The following is a 13997-nucleotide window of genomic DNA, read 5'->3' on the forward strand; positions in this document are numbered from 1 at the left end:
ATTTACAGGGCACTCGCTGGGAGTGTGTCAGTATTTACAGGGGATTCGCTGGGGGTGTGTCAGTATTTACAGGGCACTCGCTGGGAGTGCGTCAGTATTTACGGGGGACTCGCTGGGAGTGTGTCAGTATTTACAGGGGACTCGCTGGGAGTGTGTCAGTATTTACAGGGGATTCGCTGGGAGTGTGTCAGTATTTACGGGGGACTCGCTGGGAGTGTGTCAGTATTTACAGGGGATTCGCTGGGAGTGTGTCAGTATTTACGGGGGACTCGCTGGGAGTGTGTCAGTGTTTACAGGGGACTCACTGGGAGTGTGTCAGTGTTTACAGGGGACTCACTGGGAGTGTGTCAGTATTTACAGGGGACTCACTGGGAGTGTGTCAGTATTTACAGGGGACTCGCTGGGAGTGTGTCAGTATTTACAGTGGACTCGCTGGTAGTGTGTCAGTATTTACAGTGGACTCGCTGGGTGTGTGTCAGTATTTACAGGGGACTCGCTGGGAGTGTGTCAGTATTTACAGGGGACTCGCTGGGAGTGTGTCAGTATTTACAGGGGACTCGCTGGGAGTGTGTCAGTATTTACAGGGGACTCGCTGGGAGTGTGTCAGTATTTACAGGGGACTCGCTGGGAGTGTGTCAGTATTTAAGGTGGACTCGCTGGGAGTGTGTCAGTATTTACAGGGGACTCACTGGGAGTGTGTCAGTATTTACAGGGGACAAACTGTGAGTGTGTCAGTATTTACAGGGGACTCACTGGGAGTGTGTCAGTGTTTACAGGGGACTCACTGGGAGTGTGTCAGTATTTACAGGGGACTCGCTGGGAGTGTGTCAGTATTTACAGGGGACTCGCTGGGAGTGTGTCAGTATTTACAGGGGACTCGCTGGGAGTGTGTCAGTATTTACAGGGGACTCGCTGGTAGTGTGTCAGTATTTACAGGGGACTCGCTGGGAGTGTGTCAGTATTTACAGGGGACTCGCTGGGAGTGTGTCAGTATTTACAGGGGACTCGCTGGGAGTGTGTCAGTATTTACAGGGGACTCGCTGGGAGTGTGTCAGTATTTACAGGGGGTTCGCTGGGAGTGTGTCAGTATTTACGGGGGACTCGCTGGGAGTGTGTCAGTATTTACAGGGGGTTCGCTGGGAGTGTGTCAGTATTTACAGGGCACTCGCTGGGAGTGTGTCAGTATTTACAGGGGATTCGCTGGGGGTGTGTCAGTATTTACAGGGCACTCGCTGGGAGTGTGTCAGTATTTACAGGGGACTCGCTGGGAGTGTGTCAGTATTTACAGGGGATTCGCTGGGAGTGTGTCAGTATTTACGGGGGACTCGCTGGGAGTGTGTCAGGATTTACAGAGGATTCGCTGGGAGTGTGTCAGTATTTACGGGGGACTCGCTGGGAGTGTGTCAGTGTTTACAGGGGACTCACTGGGAGTGTGTCAGTGTTTACAGGGGACTCACTGGGAGTGTGTCAGTATTTACAGGGGACTCGCTGGGAGTGTGTCAGTATTTACAGGGGACTCGCTGGGAGTGTGTCAGTATTTACAGTGGACTCGCTGGTAGTGTGTCAGTATTTACAGTGGACTCGCTGGGTGTGTGTCAGTATTTACAGGGGACTCGCTGGGAGTGTGTCAGTATTTACAGGGGACTCGCTGGGAGTGTGTCAGTATTTACAGGGGACTCGCTGGGAGTGTGTCAGTATTTACAGGGGACTCGCTGGGAGTGTGTCAGTATTTACAGGGGACTCGCTGGGAGTGTGTCAGTATTTAAGGTGGACTCGCTGGGAGTGTGTCAGTATTTACAGGGGACTCGCTGGGAGTGTGTCAGTATTTACAGGGGATTCGCTGGGAGTGTGTCAGTATTTACGGGGGACTCGCTGGGAGTGTGTGAGTATTTACAGGGGATTCGCTGGGAGTGTGTCAGTATTTACGGGGGACTCGCTGGGAGTGTGTCAGTGTTTACAGGGGACTCACTGGGAGTGTGTCAGTGTTTACAGGGGACTCACTGGGAGTGTGTCAGTATTTACAGGGGACTCGCTGGGAGTGTGTCAGTATTTACAGGGGACTCGCTGGGAGTGTGTCAGTATTTACAGTGGACTCGCTGGTAGTGTGTCAGTATTTACAGTGGACTCGCTGGGTGTGTGTCAGTATTTACAGGGGACTCGCTGGGAGTGTGTCAGTATTTACAGGGGACTCGCTGGGAGTGTGTCAGTATTTACAGGGGACTCGCTGGGAGTGTGTCAGTATTTACAGGGGACTCGCTGGGAGTGTGTCAGTATTTACAGGGGACTCGCTGGGAGTGTGTCAGTATTTACAGGGGACTCGCTGGGAGTGTGTCAGTATTTAAGGTGGACTCGCTGGGAGTGTGTCAGTATTTACAGGGGACTCACTGGGAGTGTGTCAGTATTTACAGGGGACAAACTGGGAGTGTGTCAGTATTTACAGGGGACTCACTGGGAGTGTGTCAGTATTTACAGGGGACTCACTGGGAGTGTGTCAGTGTTTACAGGGGACACACTGGGAGTGTGTCAGTATTTACAGGGGACTCGCTGGGAGTGTGTCAGTATTTACAGGGGACTCGCTGGGAGTGTGTCAGTATTTACAGGGGACTCGCTGGGAGTGTGTCAGTATTTACAGGGGACTCGCTGGTAGTGTGTCAGTATTTACAGGGGACTCGCTGGGAGTGTGTCAGTATTTACAGGGGACTCGCTGGGAGTGTGTCAGTATTTACAGGGGACTCGCTGGGAGTGTGTCAGTATTTACAGGGGACTCGCTGGGAGTGTGTCAGTATTTACAGGGGACTCGCTGGGAGTGTGTCAGTATTTACAGTGGACTCGCTTGGGGTGTGTCAGTATTTACAGGGGACTCGCTGGGATTGTGTCAGTATTTAAAGGGGACACGCTGGGAGTGTGTCAGTATTTACAGGGGACTCGCTAGAGTGTGTCAGTATTTACAGGGGACTCGCTGGGATTGTGTCAGTATTTCAAGGGGACACGCTGGGAGTGTGTCAGTATTTACAGGGGACTCGCTGGGATTGTGTCAGTATTTACAGGGGACACGCTGGGAGTGTGTCAGTATTTACAGGGGACTCACTGGGAGTGTGTCAGTATTTACAGGGGACTCGCTGGGAGTGTGTCAGTATTTACAGGGGACTCACTGGGAGTGTGTCAGTATTTACAGGGGACTCGCTGGGATTGTGTCAGTATTGACAGTGGACTCGCTGGGAGTGTGTCAGTATTTACAGGGGACTCACTGGGAGTGTGTCAGTATTTACAGGAGACTCACTGGGAGTGTGTCAGTATTTACAGGGGACTCGCTGGGATTGTGTCAGTATTGACAGTGGACTCGCTGGGAGTGTGTCAGTATTTACAGGGGACTCGCTGGGATTGTGTCAGTATTTACAGGGGACTCGCTGGGAGTGTGTCAGTATTTACGGGGGACTCGCTGGGAGTGTGTCAGTATTTACAGGGGGTTCGCTGGGAGTGTGTCAGTATTTACAGGGCACTCGCTGGGAGTGTGTCAGTATTTACAGGGCACTCGCTGGGAGTGTGTCAGTATTTACAGGGGATTCGCTGGGGGTGTGTCAGTATTTACAGGGCACTCGCTGGGAGTGCGTCAGTATTTACGGGGGACTCGCTGGGAGTGTGTCAGTATTTACAGGGGACTCGCTGGGAGTGTGTCAGTATTTACAGGGGATTCGCTGGGAGTGTGTCAGTATTTACGGGGGACTCGCTGGGAGTGTGTCAGTATTTACAGGGGATTCGCTGGGAGTGTGTCAGTATTTACGGGGGACTCGCTGGGAGTGTGTCAGTGTTTACAGGGGACTCACTGGGAGTGTGTCAGTGTTTACAGGGGACTCACTGGGAGTGTGTCAGTATTTACAGGGGACTCACTGGGAGTGTGTCAGTATTTACAGGGGACTCGCTGGGAGTGTGTCAGTATTTACAGTGGACTCGCTGGTAGTGTGTCAGTATTTACAGTGGACTCGCTGGGTGTGTGTCAGTATTTACAGGGGACTCGCTGGGAGTGTGTCAGTATTTACAGGGGACTCGCTGGGAGTGTGTCAGTATTTACAGGGGACTCGCTGGGAGTGTGTCAGTATTTACAGGGGACTCGCTGGGAGTGTGTCAGTATTTACAGGGGACTCGCTGGGAGTGTGTCAGTATTTAAGGTGGACTCGCTGGGAGTGTGTCAGTATTTACAGGGGACTCACTGGGAGTGTGTCAGTATTTACAGGGGACAAACTGTGAGTGTGTCAGTATTTACAGGGGACTCACTGGGAGTGTGTCAGTATTTACAGGGGACTCACTGGGAGTGTGTCAGTGTTTACAGGGGACTCACTGGGAGTGTGTCAGTATTTACAGGGGACTCGCTGGGAGTGTGTCAGTATTTACAGGGGACTCGCTGGGAGTGTGTCAGTATTTACAGGGGACTCGCTGGGAGTGTGTCAGTATTTACAGGGGACTCGCTGGTAGTGTGTCAGTATTTACAGGGGACTCGCTGGGAGTGTGTCAGTATTTACAGGGGACTCGCTGGGAGTGTGTCAGTATTTACAGGGGACTCGCTGGGAGTGTGTCAGTATTTACAGGGGACTCGCTGGGAGTGTGTCAGTATTTACAGGGGACTCGCTGGGAGTGTGTCAGTATTTACAGTGGACTCGCTTGGGGTGTGTCAGTATTTACAGGGGACTCGCTAGAGTGTGTCAGTATTTACAGGGGACTCGCTGGGATTGTGTCAGTATTTCAAGGGGACAAGCTGGGAGTGTGTCAGTATTTACAGGGGACTCGCTGGGATTGTGTCAGTATTTACAGGGGACACGCTGGGAGTGTGTCGGTATTTACAGGGGACTCACTGGGAGTGTGTCAGTATTTACAGGGGACTCGCTGGGAGTGTGTCAGTATTTACAGGGGACTCGCTAGAGTGTGTCAGTATTTACAGGGGACTCGCTGGGATTGTGTCAGTATTTCAAGGGGACACGCTGGGAGTGTGTCAGTATTTACAGGGGACTCGCTGGGATTGTGTCAGTATTTACAGGGGACACGCTGGGAGTGTGTCGGTATTTACAGGGGACTCACTGGGAGTGTGTCAGTATTTACAGGGGACTCGCTGGGAGTGTGTCAGTATTTACAGGGGACTCACTGGGAGTGTGTCAGTATTTACAGGGGACTCGCTGGGATTGTGTCAGTATTGACAGTGGACTCGCTGGGAGTGTGTCAGTATTTACAGGGGACTCACTGGGAGTGTGTCAGTATTTACAGGGGACTCACTGGGAGTGTGTCAGTATTTACAGGGGACTCGCTGGGATTGTGTCAGTATTGACAGTGGACTCGCTGGGAGTGTGTCAGTATTTACAGGGGACTCGCTGGGATTGTGTCAGTATTTACAGGGGACTCGCTGGGAGTGTGTCAGTATTTACAGGGGACTCGCTGGGATTGTGTCAGTATTTAAAGGGGACACGCTGGGAGTGTGTCAGTATTTACAGGGGACTCGCTGGGAGTGTGTCAGTATTTACAGGGGACTCGCTGGGAGTGTGTCAGTGTTTACAGGGGACTCGCTGGGAGTGTGTCAGTGTTTACAGGGGACTCGCTGGGAGTGTGTCAGTATTTACAGGGGACTCGCTAGAGTGTGTCAGTATTTACAGGGGACTCGCTGTGAGTGTGTCAGTGTTTACAGTGGACTCGCTGGGAGTGTGTCAGTGTTTCCAGGTGACTCGCTGGGAGTGTGTCAGTATTTACAGGGGACTCGCTGGGAGTGTGTCAGTATTTACAGGGGACTCGCTGGGAGTGTGTCAGTATTTACAGGGGACTCGCTGGGAGTGTGTCAGTATTTACAGGGGACTCGCTGAGAGTGTGTCAGTATTTACAGGGGACTCGCTGGGAGTGTGTCAGTATTTACAGGGGACTCGCTGGGAGTGTGTCAGTATTTCCGGGGGAATGGCTGGGATTGTGTCAGTATTTACAGGGGACTCGCTGGGAGTGTGTCAGTGTTTACGGTGGACTCGCTGGGAGTGTGTCAGTATTTAAAGGGGACTCGCTGGGAGTGTGTCAGTATTTACGGTGGACTCGCTGGCAGTGTGTCAGTATTTACCAGGGACTCGTTGGGAGTGTGTCAGTATTTACAGGGGACTCATTGGGAGTGTGTCAGTATTGACGGTGGACTCGCTGGCAGTGTGTCAGTATTTACCAGGGACTCGTTGGGAGTGTGTCAGTATTTACCAGGGACTCGTTGGGAGTGTGTCAGTATTTACCGGGGACTCGTTGGGAGAGTGTCACTATTGACAGGGGACTCGCTGGGACTGTGTCAGTGTTTGCAGGGGACTCGCTGGAAGTGTGTCAGTATTTACGGTGGACTCGCTGGCAGTGTGTCAGTATTTACAGGGGACTCGCTGGGAGTGTGTCAGTATTTACCAGGGACTCGTTGGGAGTGTGTCAGTATTTACCAGGGACTCGTTGGGAGTGTGTCAGTATTTACCAGGGACTCGTTGGTAGAGTGTCACTATTGACAGGGGACTCGCTGGGACTGTGTCAGTGTTTTCAGGGGACTCGCTGGAAGTTTGTCAGTATTTACAGGGGACTCGCTGGGAGTGTGTCAGTATTTACGGTTTACTCGCTGGGAGTGTGTCAGTATTTACAGGGGACTCGCTGGGAGTGTGTCAGTATTTACAGGGGACTCGCTGGGAGTGTGTCAGTATTTACAGGGGACTCGCTGGGAATGTGTCAGTATTTACAGGGGATTCGCTGGGAGTGTGTCAGTATTTACAGGGGATTCGCTGGGAGTGTGTCAGTATTTACAGGGGACTCGCTGGGAATGTGTCAGTATTTACAGGGGACTCGCTGGGAGTGTGTCAGTATTTACAGGGGACTCGTTGGGAGTGTGTCTGTATTGACAGGGGACTCGCTGGGAGTGTGTCAGTATTTACAGGGGACTCGCTGGGAGTGTGTCAGTATTTATCAGGGGCTCGCTGGGAGTGTGTCAGTATTTACAGGGGACTCGCTGGGAGTGTGTCAGTATTTACAGTGGACTCGCTTGGGGTGTGTCAGTATTTACAGTGGACTCGCTGGGGGTGTGTCAGTATTTACAGGGGTCTCGCTGTGGGTGTGTCAGTATTTACAGGGGACTCGCTGTGGGTGTGTCAGTATTTCCAGGGGACTCGCTGTGGGTGTGTCTGTATTTCCAGGGGTCTCGCTGGGGGTGTGTCAGTATTAACAGGGGATTCGTTGGGAGTGTGTCAGTATTTACAGGGGACTCGCTGGGGGTGTGTCAGTGTTGAACGGGGACTCGTTGGGAGTGTGTCATTATTTACAGGGGACTCGCTGGGGGTGTGTCAGTGTTGAACGGGGACTCGTTGGGAGTGTGTCATTATTTACAGGGCACTCCCTGAGAGTGTGTTAGTGTTTACAGGGGACTCGCTGGGAGTGTGTCAGTATTTAAAGGGGACTCGCTGAGAGTGTGTCAGTATTTACAGGGGACTCGCTGGGAGTGTTTCAGTATTTAAAGGGCACTCGCTGAGAGTGTGTCAGTCTTTACGGGGGACTCGCTGGGACTGTGTCAGTATTTAAAGGGGACTTGCTGAGAGTGTGTCAGTATTTACAGGGGACTCGCTGGGAGTGTGTAAGTATTTACAGGGGACTCGGTGGGAGTGTGTCAGTATTTAAAGGGGACTCGCTGAGAGTGTGTCAGTATTTACAGGGGACTCGCTGGGAGTGTGTCAGTATTTACAAGGGACTCGCTGGGAGTGTGTCAGTATTTACAGGGGACTCGCTGGGAGTGTGTCAGTATTTACAGGGGACTCGCTGGGAGTGTGTCAGTATTTACAGGGGTCTTGCTGTGGGTGTGTCAGTATTAACAGGGGATTCTCTGTGAGTGTGTCAGTATTTACTTGGGACTCGCTGGGAGTGTGTCAGTATTTACAGGGCACTCGCTGGGAGTGCGTCAGTATTTACGGGGGACTGGCTGGGAGTGTGTCAGTATTTACGGGGGACTGGCTGGGAGTGTGTCAGTATTTACGGGGGACTCGCTGGGAGTGTGTCAGTATTTACGGGGGACTCGCTGGGAGTGTGTCAGTAATTACGGGGGACTGGCTGGGAGTGTGTCAGTATTTACAGGGGACTCGCTGGGAGTGTTTCAGTATTAGCAGGGGACTCGCTGCGAGTATGTCAGTATTTACAGTGGATTCGTTGGGAGTGTGTCACTATTTACAGGGCACTCGCTGGGAGTGTGTCAGTATTTACGGGGGACTGGCTGGGAGTGTTTCAGTGTTTACTGGGGACTCATTGTGAGTGTGACAGTATTTACAGGGGACTCGCTGGGAGTGTGTCAGTATTTACAGGGGACTCGCTGGGAGTGTGTCAGTATTTACAGGGCACTCGCTGGGAGTGTGTCAGTATTTACAGGGCACTCGCTGGGAGTGTGTCAGTATTTACAGGGGACTCGCTGGGAGTGTGTCAGTATTTACAGGGGACACGCTGAGAGTGTGTCAGTATTTACGGGGGATTAGCTGGGAGTGTGTCAGTATTTACAGGGGACTCGCTGGGAGTGTGTCTGTATTTACAGGAAATTCGCTGGGAGTGTGTCTGTATTTACAGGGGTCTCGCTGGGAGTGTGTCAGTATTTACAGGGGACTCGCTGGGAGTGTGTCAGTATTTACAGGAGATTCGCTGGGAGTGTGTCAGTATTTACAGGGCACTCGCTGTGAGTGTGTCAGTGTTTCCGGGGGACTCGCTGGGAGTGTGTCAGTATTTAAACGGGATTCGCTGGGAGTGTGTCAGTTTTTATGGGTGTCTCGCTGGGAATGTGTCAGTGTTTACCGGAGACTCGCTGGGAGTGTGTCAGTTTTTCCTGGGGACTCGATGGGAGTGTTTCAATATTTACAGGGGTCTCGCTGGAAGTGTGTCAGTATTTACAGGGAACTCGCTGGGAGTGTGTCAGTATTTACGGGGTACTCACTTGGAGTGTGTCAGTGTTTACCGGGGACTCGCTGGGAGTGTGTCAGTATTTACAGGGGACTCGGTGGGAGTGTGTCAGTATTTACGGGGGACTCGCTGGGAGTGTGTCAGTATTTACGGGGGACTCGCTGGGAGTGTGTCAGTATTTACGGGGGACTCGCTGGGAGTGTGTCAGTATTTACAGGGGACTCGCTGGGAGTGTGTCAGTATTTACAGGGGACTCGCTGGGAGTGTGTCAGTATTTACAGGGGACTCGCTGGGAGTGTGTCAGTATTTACGAGGGACTCGCTGGGAGTGTGTCAGTATTTACAGGGGACTCGCTGGGAGTGTGTCAGTGTTTACAGGGGACTCGCTGGGAGTGTGTCAGTATTTACAGGGGACTCGCTGGGAGTGTGTCAGTATTTACAGGGGACTCGCTGGAGGTGTGTCAGTATTTACGGGGGACTCGCTGGGAGTGTGTCAGTATTTACAGGGGACTCGCTGGGAGTGTGTCAGTATTTACAGGGGATTCGCTGGGAGTGTGTCAGTATTTACAGTGGACTCGCTGGGAGTGTGTCAGTATTTACAGGGGAATCGCTGGGAGTGTGTCAGTATTTACAGGGGAATCGCTGGGATTGTGTCAGTATTTACAGGGGATTCGCTGGGAGTGTGTCAGGATTTACAGGGCACTCGCTGGGAGTGTGTCTGTATTTACAGGGGAATCGCTGGGAGTGTGTCAGTATTTACAGGGGACTCGCTGGGAGTGTGTCAGTATTTACAGGGGACTCGCTGGGAGTGTGTCAGTATTTACAGGGGACTCGCTGGGAGTGTGTCAGTATTTACAGGGGACTCGCTGGGAGTGTGTCAGTATTTACGAGGAACTCGCTGGGATTGTGTCAGTATTTACAGGGGATTCGCTGGGAGTGTGTCAGTATTTACAGGGGACTCGCTGGGAGTGTGTCAGTATTTACGAGGAACTCGCTGGGATTGTGTCAGTATTTACAGGGGACTCGCTGGGAGTGTGTCAGTATTTACAGTGGACTCGCTGGGGTTGTGTCAGTATTTACAGGGGATTCGCTGGGAGTGTGTCAGTATTTACATTGGACTCGCTGGGAGTGTGTCAGTATTTACAGGGGACTCGCTGGGAGTGTGTCAGTATTTACAGGGGACTCGCTGGGAGTGTGTCAGTATTTACATTGGACTCGCTGGGAGTGTGTCAGTATTTACAGGGGACTCGCTGGGAGTGTGTCAGTATTTACAGGGGACTCGCTGGGAGTGTGTCAGTATTTACAGGGGACTCGCTGGGAGTGTGTCAGTATTTACAGGAGATTCGCTGGGAGTGTGTCAGTATTTGCAGTGGACTCGCTGGGAGTGTGTCAGTATTTACAGGGGATTCGCTGGGAGTGTGTCAGTATTTGCAGTGGACTCGCTGGGAGTGTCTCAGTATTTACAGGGGACTCGCTGGGAGTGTGTCAGTATTTACAGGGGACTCGCTGGGAGTGTGTCAGTATTTACAGTGGACTCGCTGGGAGTGTGTCACTATTTAAAGGGACTCGCTGGGAGTGTGTCAGTATTTACGGTTTACTCGCTGGGAGTGTGTCAGTATTTACAGTGGACTCGCTGGGAGTGTGTCAGTATTTAAAGGGACTCGCTGGGAGTGTGTCAGTATTTACGGTTTACTCGCTGGGAGTGTGTCAGTATTTACAGGGGACTCGCTGGGAGTGTCTCAGTATTTACAGGGGACTCGCTGGGTGTGTGTCAGTATTTACAGTGGACTCGCTGGGAGTGTGTCAGTATTTACAGGGGATTCGCTGGGAGTGTGTCAGTATTTGCAGTGGACTCGCTGGGAGTGTCTCAGTATTTACAGGGGACTCGCTGGGAGTGTGTCAGTGTTTACAGGGGACTCGCTGAGAGTGTGTCAGTATTTACAGGGGACTCGCTGGGAGTGTGTCAGTATTTACAGGGGACTCGCTGGGAGTGTGTCAGTATTTACAGGGGACTCGCTGGGAGTGTGTCAGTATTTACAGTGGACTCGCTGGGAGTGTGTCAGTATTTAAAGGGACTCGCTGGGAGTGTGTCAGTAATTACAGGGGACTCGCTGGGAGTGTGTCAGTATTTACGGTTTACTCGCTGGGAGTGTGTCAGTATTTAAAGGGACTCGCTGGGAGTTTGTCAGTATTTACGGTTTACTCGCTGGGAGTGTGTCAGTATTTGCAGGGGACTCGCTGGGAGTGTGTCAGTATTTCCGGGGGACTCGCTGGGAGTGTGTCAGTATTTACAGGCGACTCGCTGGGAGTGTGTCAGTATTTATCATGGACTCGCTGGGAGTGTGTCAGTATTTACAGGGGACTCGCTGGGAGTGTGTCAGTATTTACAGGAGATTCGCTAGGAGTGTGTCAGTATTTGCAGTGGACTCGCTGGGAGTGTGTCAGTATTTACAGGGGATTCGCTGGGAGTGTGTCAGTATTTGCAGTGGACTCGCTGGGAGTGTCTCAGTATTTACAGGGGACTCGCTGGGAGTGTGTCAGTATTTACAGGGGACTCGCTGGGAGTGTGTCAGTATTTACAGTGGACTCGCTGGGAGTGTGTCACTATTTAAAGGGACTCGCTGGGAGTGTGTCAGTATTTACGGTTTACTCGCTGGGAGTGTGTCAGTATTTACAGTGGACTCGCTGGGAGTGTGTCAGTATTTAAAGGGACTCGCTGGGAGTGTGTCAGTATTTACGGTTTACTCGCTGGGAGTGTGTCAGTATTTACAGGGGACTCGCTGGGAGTGTCTCAGTATTTACAGGGGACTCGCTGGGTGTGTGTCAGTATTTACAGTGGACTCGCTGGGAGTGTGTCAGTATTTACAGGGGATTCGCTGGGAGTGTGTCAGTATTTGCAGTGGACTCGCTGGGAGTGTCTCAGTATTTACAGGGGACTCGCTGGGAGTGTGTCAGTGTTTACAGGGGACTCGCTGAGAGTGTGTCAGTATTTACAGGGGACTCGCTGGGAGTGTGTCAGTATTTACAGGGGACTCGCTGGGAGTGTGTCAGTATTTACAGGGGACTCGCTGGGAGTGTGTCAGTATTTACAGTGGACTCGCTGGGAGTGTGTCAGTATTTAAAGGGACTCGCTGGGAGTGTGTCAGTAATTACAGGGGACTCGCTGGGAGTGTGTCAGTATTTACGGTTTACTCGCTGGGAGTGTGTCAGTATTTAAAGGGACTCGCTGGGAGTTTGTCAGTATTTACGGTTTACTCGCTGGGAGTGTGTCAGTATTTGCAGGGGACTCGCTGGGAGTGTGTCAGTATTTCCGGGGGACTCGCTGGGAGTGTGTCAGTATTTACAGGCGACTCGCTGGGAGTGTGTCAGTATTTATCATGGGCTCGCTGGGAGTGTGTCAGTATTTACAGGGGACTCGCTGGGAGTGTGTCAGTATTTACAGTGGACTCGCTGGGGGTGTGTCAGTATTTACGGGGGACTCGCTGGGAGTGTGTCAGTATTTATCAGGGTCTCGCTGGGAGTGTGTCAGTATTTACAAAGGATTCCCTGGGAGTGTGTCATTTTTTATGGGAGACATGGTGGGAGTGTGTCAGTGTTTCAAGGGGACTTGCTCAGAGTGTGTAAGTGTTTACAGGGGACTTGTTGTGAGTGTGTCAGTATTTTCAGGGGACACGCTGGGAGTGTGTCAGTATTTACAGGGGACTCGCTGGGATTGTGTCAGTATTTACAGGGGACTCGCTGGGATTGTGTCAGTATTTACAGGGGACACGCTGGGAGTGTGTCAGTATTTACAGGGGACTCGCTGGGAGTGTGTCAGTATTTAAAGGGGACACGCTGGGAGTGTGTCAGTATTTACAGGGGACTCGCTAGAGTGTGTCAGTATTTACAGGGGACTCACTGTGAGTGTGTCAGTATTTACAGGGGACTCGCTGGGATTGTGTCAGTGTTTCCAGGGGACTCGCTGGGAGTGTGTCAGTATTTACAGGGGACTCGCTGGGAGTGTGTCAGTGTTTACAGGGGACTCGCTGGGAGTGTGTCAGTATTTACAGGGGACTCGGGAGTGTGTCAGTGTTTACAGGGGACTCGCTGGGAGTGTGTCAGTATTTACAGTGGACTCGCTGGGAGTGTGTCAGTATTTACAGTGGACTCGCTGGGAGTGTGTCAGTATTTACAGGGGACTCGCTGGGAGTGTGTCAGTATTTACAGGGGACTCGCTGGGAGTGTGTCTGTATTTACAGGGGACTCGCTGGGATTGTGTCAGTATTTACAGGGTATTCGCTGAGAGTGTGTCAGTATTTACAGGGGACTCGCTGGGAGTGTGTCAGTATTTACAGGGGACTCACTGGGGGTGTGTCAGTATTTACAGGGGACTCACTGGGGGTGTGTCTGTATTTACAGGGGACTCGCTGGGAGTGTGTCAGTATTTACAGGGGACTCGCTGGGAGTGTGTCAGTATTTACAGGGGACTCGCTGGGAGTGTGTCAGTATTTACAGGGGATTCGCTGGGAGTGTGTCAGTATTTACAGGGGACTCGCTGGGAGTGTGTCAGTATTTACAGGGGACTCGCTGGGAGTGTGTCAGTATTTACAGGGGACTCGCTGGGAGTGTGTCAGTATTTACAGGGGATTCGCTGGGAGTGTGTCAGTATTTACAGGGGATTCGCTGGGAGTGTGTCAGTATTTACAGGGGACTCGCTGGGAGTGTGTCAGTATTTACAGGGGATTCGCTGGGAGTGTGTCAGTATTTACAGGGGACTCGCTGGGAGTGTGTCAGTATTTACAGGGGCCTCGCTGGGAGTGTGTCAGTATTTACAGGGGACTCGCTGGGAGTGTGTCAGTATTTACAGGGGACTCGCTGGGAGTGTGTCAGTATTTACAGGGGATTCGCTGGGAGTGTGTCAGTATTTACAGGGGAATCGCTGGGAGTGTGTCAGTATTTACAGGGGACTCGCTGGGAGTGTGTCAGTATTTACAGGGGATTCGCTGGGAGTGTGTCAGTATTTACAGGGGACTCGCTGGGAGTGTGTCATTATTTACAGGGGATTCGCTGGGAGTGTGTCAGTATTTACAGGGGACTCGCTGGGAGTGTGTC

Source organism: Heptranchias perlo, chromosome 9 (genome assembly GCF_035084215.1).
Source record: "Heptranchias perlo isolate sHepPer1 chromosome 9, sHepPer1.hap1, whole genome shotgun sequence".
In the NCBI taxonomy this organism is placed as follows: domain Eukaryota; kingdom Metazoa; phylum Chordata; class Chondrichthyes; order Hexanchiformes; family Hexanchidae; genus Heptranchias; species Heptranchias perlo.